At 33.7% G+C, this 7991-nt stretch overlaps 1 pseudogene; it reads left to right on the top strand.

The window, feature by feature from the left end:
- The first annotated feature begins 2319 nt into the window (after window positions 1-2319).
- LOC149496912 (uncharacterized) lies at window positions 2320-7313 on the top strand (annotated as a pseudogene).
- The last annotated feature ends 678 nt before the right edge of the window (window positions 7314-7991 follow it).

Genomic DNA, 7991 nt, shown 5'->3' with positions numbered 1-7991 from the left:
GATTTGTTTGTTGTTTGTTTATATTTAAGATAATTGGTTTTGGTTTATATTGTTTTTATGTTTTGTTCTTTGTTTTTGTTGGTAAAAATTCTGACTTTGGAGTAGTTTTTTGTTTTTTGTTATTTTTTATATATTAGTTATATGGTTTGGTTAATTGGTTTTTTTTGTTGTTTGTATGGTTTGGTTAATTGGTTTTTATGGTTAACTAGTTTGTATGTTAATTGGTTTTAGATATTAGTTTGTTGGTTTTTGTATGTTTTTTTAGTTATTTTTTAGATATTAGTTATATAGTTATGTATAGTTATATAGTTATGGTTTGGTTAATTGGTTTTTTTTGTTGTTTTATGGTTTAGTTAATTAGTTTTTATGGTTAATTAGTTTGTATGTTAAATTAGTTTTAGACATTAGTTTGTTACATATTAGTTTGTTGTTTTGTATGTAATGAATTAGGTTGTTGTTAATTAGTTTAGTTTGTGAATTCGGTAAGTTTTTTTAATTAGGTTAGTTTTCACATATAATTTCTTAGAGATAAAAGAAAAAACATTGTTATTATAATTTGTTAATGTGTTTGCTAATAAAAATCTTTTTTAGGATAGTTAGTTTGTTAATTAGTTCAATTTATTAATTAGTTTAATTTTTTAATTCGGTTAGTTTTTTTTATCTGTTTTCTTGTCAATTTTATGCAGATTCAAGCATCCGGTACTAATTTTCTTTCTCTCTCTTCCTTTGTGTAGTAGTTTAATTTAATTTTTATATTAAGTGTTTTAATGAGGAAAGTAATTAAAAAATAAATTATGAAAGTATAGACTTAATAAGTAGTGTATTAATTCTAGCTTTTTAATTAGAAAAACACAAAACTTAGCATAATCTTAAAAAACTTAAAGAAAGTAGGAATTAAAAACATAAATTTAACTTAAAGAAAGTAAGAATTAAAAGCAAAAACTTGAAAAAAAAGTAAGAATTAAAAGCATAAACTTAAAGAAAGCAAGAATTAACAGCATAAATTTAACTTAAAAGCTTATAACAATTAAAATCATAAATTTGACTTAAAGAAAGTAAGAATTAAAAGCATAAACTTAAAGAGAGCAAGAATTAAAAGCATAAATTTAACTTAAAGTTATAAGAATTAAAAGCATAAATTTAACTTAAAGAAAGTAAGAATTAAAAGCATAAACTTAAAGAAAGTAAGAATTAAAAGCATAAACTTAAATAAAGTAAGAACTAAAATCATAAAACTTAAATATGCATATGAATTAAAAGCATAAAACTTAAACATTCATATATATATGAATTAAAAGCCAAATTAGCATATTTTTTTATTATGCATTTGATTGCAATTTATTGGATTTTATGGATTTATCAATGACTTGTGTTTCATTTTATTTGTGAATGAAATGTGATGATTGGAGGCCTAGTAGTAGCCATTGATGTGGATGTTGATTTATAGAAGTGTTTTCTTTTTTTTTTTTTTTTTTTTGGTGTTTTGAAATTTTAATTTATTAGTTTTTAAGGGGAACCAATTTTTTCCTTGAAAATATCATAATGAACCTAATTAACATAAATATAAGTACCTTAGTTGCACATTTGATGTCTTTCTCAATCTGGATGGAATTGAAGATATTAAATTGTCCAAGTTGGATAGTTTAGAAATGGCTTTTAAATACAAAATGTACGAACACATACAACAGTTACATAATCATCTTTTGGTTGATTTCAGTAGTATCTCTCATTTTTATGTTCTCTGCCTTCACAGTGAGATTGTTCTATTTCACTTTGTGGGCCTCGATAACTAGGGGGGAGATGCTGCCAAAATTGCATTACATGCTTATGAAAACTATTATATGTATCCGTACTATATACTTATATTGCATTTCTGAATGTGCTAGGTTGCCACTCAAATGACTAATAATGCACCTCTGTCAGCATAATAAAATAACAAAGTACCTTTCGATAACTAAACAGGACAAAATGTCTGTCGATCATATGTGGATGTACCAAAGGTACGAGTTGAATGGTTTATTAAGGAGAGATTTTGTTGAGGGTCTAGATTCCTTTATTTAGTTTGTAATCAGTAATCCATGGTGTATGGATGGAGGGAAAATAAGGTGTCCATGCAATCTTAAAAAGTGCAAATATGTGGCTTTTTATGATGTTGAAATAGTGAAGCTCCATTTATACAAAAATGGATTTGTAAAAAACTATTATCAGTGGGTATATCATGGTAAAACCCGGACTGACAACAGTTTGGGTCGACAATCCAGTGCAACATAAGGTCAAGGAGTAGATTTGCATTCATATCCAATATTACGATCACAAGATATGGTAAGAGATGTGGCTGGTCTAGATTTTCATTGGGAGAATATGGAAGAGTCATCAAATACAGTCACGCAAAATTTCTATGATATGCTAAGTGTTGCCAATCATGAAGTCTGGTAAGGTTGTCAGAGACATTCTTTACTTTCTGTAGTATCACGAATGTTGCATATTAAATCAAAGCACCACATTTTTGAAAGGTGCTATGATGATTTTGTGCAATTAATGAAAGAAGTGATGCCCGTTGATAATTCCATGGTTAATAACTTTTACCAAACGAAGAAGCTAGTTCAAGGCTTAGGCCTGCCTATTGAGAAGATAGATTGTTGCCGTAATAATAACTATATGATATTTTGGGGTAATGACAGTGAATCAAGGATGTGCAAGTTCTGCAACCTTCCTAGATATTGATGGCAATGTCAAGGAACTGGGAGACAACAGAAAGAGAAAGCATTTAAGAAAATGTATTACTTTCCATTAACTCCACGACTTCAAAGGATTTATGCATCTCATGCTACAGCTGAACAAATGCGATGCCATGCAGAACATTAACGTGAAGCTGATGTTATGCGTCATCCATCAGATTCTGAAGCGTGGAAACACTTTGATGATCAGCATCCGTCATTTGCAGTTGAGATTAGGAATGTCAGACTAAGACTGTGCACGATGGTTTTCAACCATTTGGACAGTCAGGCCAATAATATTCTTCATGGCCTGTAATTGGGATGCCATATAATTTACCCCCATCCATGTGCATGAAAGAAGAGTATATACTCTTGTGCGTTATTGTGCCGGGACCTACGAACCCAAAGTATAAGATTGATGTTTTCTTACAGCCTTTAATTGCTTAGTTGAATCAATTATGGGAATTAAGTGTCAAAACTTATGACATTTCAAACTCTCAAAATTTTTTACTTTGAGCTACTTTGCTATGGACGATTAGTGACTTTCTTGCACTTTCAATATTATCTGGGTGGAGCACGGTAGGCAGATATGCTTGTCCATAATGCATGGAAAATACATGTGCTTTTACTTTGAAAAATGGTGGAAAGCAGTGTTGGTTTGATAATCACCAAAAATTTATCGAATTGACCATGCATGGAGGCGAAATCGATAGTATTTTTGGAAGAATGAGATTATTTACGACCCCCCCCCTACCTGTAAAGTTAGGCACATAAGTTTTGTTGGAAATTCAAGAGTTGGGGCTTATAAAAGTGACTGATTTGGGATATGAAGAGGTAAACAGTAAAATTGGTTGAAGTAGTGGATGGGAAAAATGAAGCATATTTTGGGATTTGACGTACTAGAGTACATTGCTTATCCGACATAACCTTGATGCCATGCATATAGAAAAGAATGTATTTAAAAATATCTTTAACATTGTGATGATTATTGATGGAAAACAAAGGATAATGCCAAAGCGAGAGCAGATCTGAAAGAAATTTATCGTCGTCCTGAGCTAAAACAGATAGCAGAGACAGGATGATATCTAAAGGCTTGTTACATACAAGACAAAATGCAAAAGCAAATATTGTGAGTGTGTCCGTGGGTTGTGGTTTCCAAATGGTTATGCATCAAACATGGGTCGATGTGTTGACATGCAGAAATATAAATTATTTAGGATGAAAAGTCATGATTGTCATGCTTTTATGCAAAGGCTAATACCAATAGCTTTCTGAGAGCTTTTTACCACTAAAGTATGGGAAGCATTGATAGAGCTGAGTCTTTTCTTTTTAAGGATTTGATAAGCACTGTTCTAAGAATAGAGAATATGGATCACCTTGCGCGAGAAGTACCAATAATAATTTGCAAATTAAAGCGGATTTTCCCCCAGGATTCTTCAATTTTATGGAGCATCTACCAATCCATTTACCTTTTAAAGCATAAAGGCTGGGCCGGTGCAATACAGATGGATGTATCTATTTAAAAGGTATGTTTTACATTTAGACCATTTCAATCGCACTAATAAATTTGTTTCCACTCATATGCATATTATGTTTTGTTTCTTATTACATACATCTTCACCTATTAAAGAAGAACGTGCACAATAAGGCAAAGGTTGAGGGGTTGATATGCAATGCATACTTGGTGGAAGAAGCTTCCACTTTGCCAGTACTTTGCACCCCATGTTTACACTAAACATCAATGAATCTCATGAAATGATGATGGAGGCGATAGAATGGAAGAGAATTTAGAAGGCAACCTTTCAATTTTTACCTATCCAAGACGCACAATGGGCTAAGCAAAAAAAAAAAAAAAAAAAAAAGAAAAAGACATTTGACAGAGCAAGAGATCTGTGCAGCTCAAACTTACATTTTGTTGAACTGCAAAGAGGTGACCCCATTCGTTGAGTAAGTATATATAATTTTATAGATTAAGTCAGTTACTACATTGTAAATAGTAATTTTGATGTCATTTGATGATATATTTCATAGGAAATATAGTGCGGAATTGCAAGAACGCATTCCTGATTTACCCGATGGTGTTGTTGATGCAAGACTAGAGGAAGAATTCACAAATTGGTTCAAATGTTATGTAAGCATCAGTTCACAGTAGAAACCTCTTATTACACTCAAAGAAAGTAATATTTAAATGATTGCATGTTTGTTTTTCGTATAGACGCGTAACTCGAAAAGTATTACCAAAAGGACCTTTGCCAATCGCAAATACGTACTCGGGATATTTTTTCAATGGATATAAGTTTCATATTAAACATTATGGGTCAACTAGAAAAACATTAAATAGTGGTGTATGTGTAAAAGGGTCAAACTACAGTGAACAGTCAAGCGATTTTTACGAGAGGTTGCTTGAGGTCACTGAGTTGGAATATCCAGCAATGCCCATAAAACGGATGACATTATTTAATTGCGAATGGTTCGATCCAACACCCAATGTTGGAATGAAGGTTCATCGAAAATATAACATAATAGAAGTTAATAGTAGAAAAAGATACGCAAAGTATGAACCATCATTCTTGCAATGCAAGCAGCTCAGGTCTACTATGTTCCATATCCGTCAATAAAGCGAGATTGATTGGATTAGGTGGCAATGTGCTAGATTAAAGCTAGATCAGTCGTAAACGAAGTCCCAACTAAACAATCTACCTTAAGATCGATGTTTGAGCCATTTCAAGTTGATGAGGTTGAATTACCGATCCAAATAGTTGAAGATTTAACGGAAAAACTAGATGACGAAGATGGGACATATATTGAGATTGGTATGTCAAATGAAGATGCTCAAGCGGAGCCCCAAGTCTTAGGCACTTCAGAAGAAGAAGAAGAAGAAGAAGAAGAAGAAGAAGAAGAAGAAGGATATGAAGAAGACGAAGAAGAATGAGGCAGGGAACATAAAATAGTTAGTATATATTAACACCAAAATTGTGTGATAATTATTATAGAAACTCAACTTGTGTGATAATTAGATGAATTTCTATGTTGTATCGCAAATCCCCTTCTTCTTGCTCAGATGGATACAGGCAGGGGGTCGAGGACTCTGCACGAGGGGGACAAGGTCGAGGTATTCGAGGATGAGGTAGTCGTGCTAGAGCACATGACACTTATATAGTGACCTGACCCCCCTTGCCTCCACTACCTCCTATCCCTCCTTTTATCCCTCATTCTACTTAAGCATATACTTTTGATGTTGCAACACCATCTACACTGGCCACTGCAGCACCATCATTAGCAGCAGCCTCTCCACCCAGTAATATACAATTCACTAATGCAAAATTTTATATTTTTATTTATTAGTATGTTAACATTGACATTTTCTATTAATGCTCATTTTCTGTCGTTGAGGGAGATACTAGACCAAAGTTGAAGATCGTGAAAGGACGGTAAGTGACAATAAAAAATAAAAATCCTATACTTATGATGCTAACTGACAAATAATTCTATTTTTCTCTATTTTGTTTGACAGCTTCCATCCATCATCTGATGCTTCCAAAGCTATTATGAGGATCTTCAAGCTTCATTTAGAGAAAAATGGATGGTCTTAGGGAGGTATACCAGTACAGGCTAGACAATTTTACTGGGAAGATTTTCTGGTAAATGTTCTTACTTGAAAAATGATTTAAACTTAATGATTGTTAAATCTCATATAAAAATATTTCTATTTCTATTTATTACAGAAGGAGTTCAAATGGGAGTCAGATGCTATAGAGGCCATGTTCAAGAAAGATTTGGAGACACAGTCGGCGGAGCGTTATTCGGACTTCCTATACAAGAAGCGGAGTATAGGAAAGAAGCAAAGGTGTGTTTTAAATAAGGTTTGGGCTAGTTGGTAGCAGGCTTGGTCCGATCCAGAGTATGTCAAGAAACGGGAGATTATATCTCATAATAGGCTCAGTGAGACGGGTGGTGAAGGAGTTGGTCTGTCTCGACACACCGGCGGTTCCATTTCAACAACTGAGACTACTGAGAAATTGGTAAGGAAAATATCCACTTAGAGAATTTTATGTAGCTTCAGTTTTTAACCTTGATTATTAAATGTATTTGAAAATGTTTCGCGTTTTATGAAATGTATTGCAGGCCAAGAAGTTGAACCGTCAACCTACCCCTATGGAGGTCTTCACATTTACACATACGAAAGACCATGATGGGGTAACATTCATTGATAGACATGCCGAGCTTATTAGAGTAAGCACAATTGAGTTTTTTTTTTCTATTTTTCCATCTAAATTTGAAATTTTTCCACGTTCTAATCCTGTTGTATTCTATATTTATAAGGATAACTGTACTACTGTGAAAGAGTGAGCTATTGCATCTCAGGCTTAGACTGGTGAGCAGCCTATGATCGATGAGTTGTAGCTTTATCTCGAGGCTGCAGGAGGCGAGAAGAAGAGAAAAGTGTACAAGATTGGTTCACAGCCGGATATTTTCTATAGCTACACGCATGGGGTTTCAGCAAGTAGAGCCACACCAGTTGAGCCGGATGCACGTATCGAGGAGATTCAGGATTTATGGGCTCAGCTTCAGGCGCAGCAGCAACAGATATCATAGCTTCTATTACAGCAGCAGCAGCTGATGGATATGTATGCTCAAGACTGACCTACTGTTTTTGCCCCATTTGAGAATCCCTTTGAAACCCCGGAAAAGGACCTCAGAAAACGTCTCTTTTTATTATTTATCGTTTATTTTGGAAAAAGGTGATAAAAATCTTTTTTGGATACGCGATGCCGATAAATCGGTCTTATAAAACATTTGAGTCGCCACCCATTATTTCGGCAATGGGACCATTTCCAATTTTATTTTATAAAAGTGACTTCATTTAACCCAATTTTATTCAAGGCCTTTTATTTAAAAAAACTGGTCAAGCGGACCAATGAGGTTCTGGGTAAGGGAATTGGGTACGTCGGTCCGTTGGAAACCGACGCCGGGAAAACCGGCCTCTTTTTAACCTACGATTTCAAATTGATTTTATTTTAGAAAAAGCCAATTATTTAAGTAAACCCAACCCGAATGGATCGAACCGAGTTCCTATGCGGAAAATTAATTAACCGACCCAAACAAATTCATTCATTGCATTCATTCATAAATTAATCATCACATCCACCATTCATCCACAATATATAGCAAAAATAATTAAAAGACCCGCTCTTGCCTTATGGTTAAAGGCGGGCCACAAACCGAGTTTAATAATATAATTAATAGGAAACAATAAATATTAAATCTTAAAAT

The sequence above is a fragment of the Jatropha curcas genome, chromosome 4 (assembly GCF_041381405.1).
Source record: "Jatropha curcas cultivar XTBG-Jc1 chromosome 4, XTBG_Jcur_1.0, whole genome shotgun sequence".
In the NCBI taxonomy this organism is placed as follows: domain Eukaryota; kingdom Viridiplantae; phylum Streptophyta; class Magnoliopsida; order Malpighiales; family Euphorbiaceae; genus Jatropha; species Jatropha curcas.
This window is presented reverse-complemented; position numbering and strand designations above follow the sequence as displayed.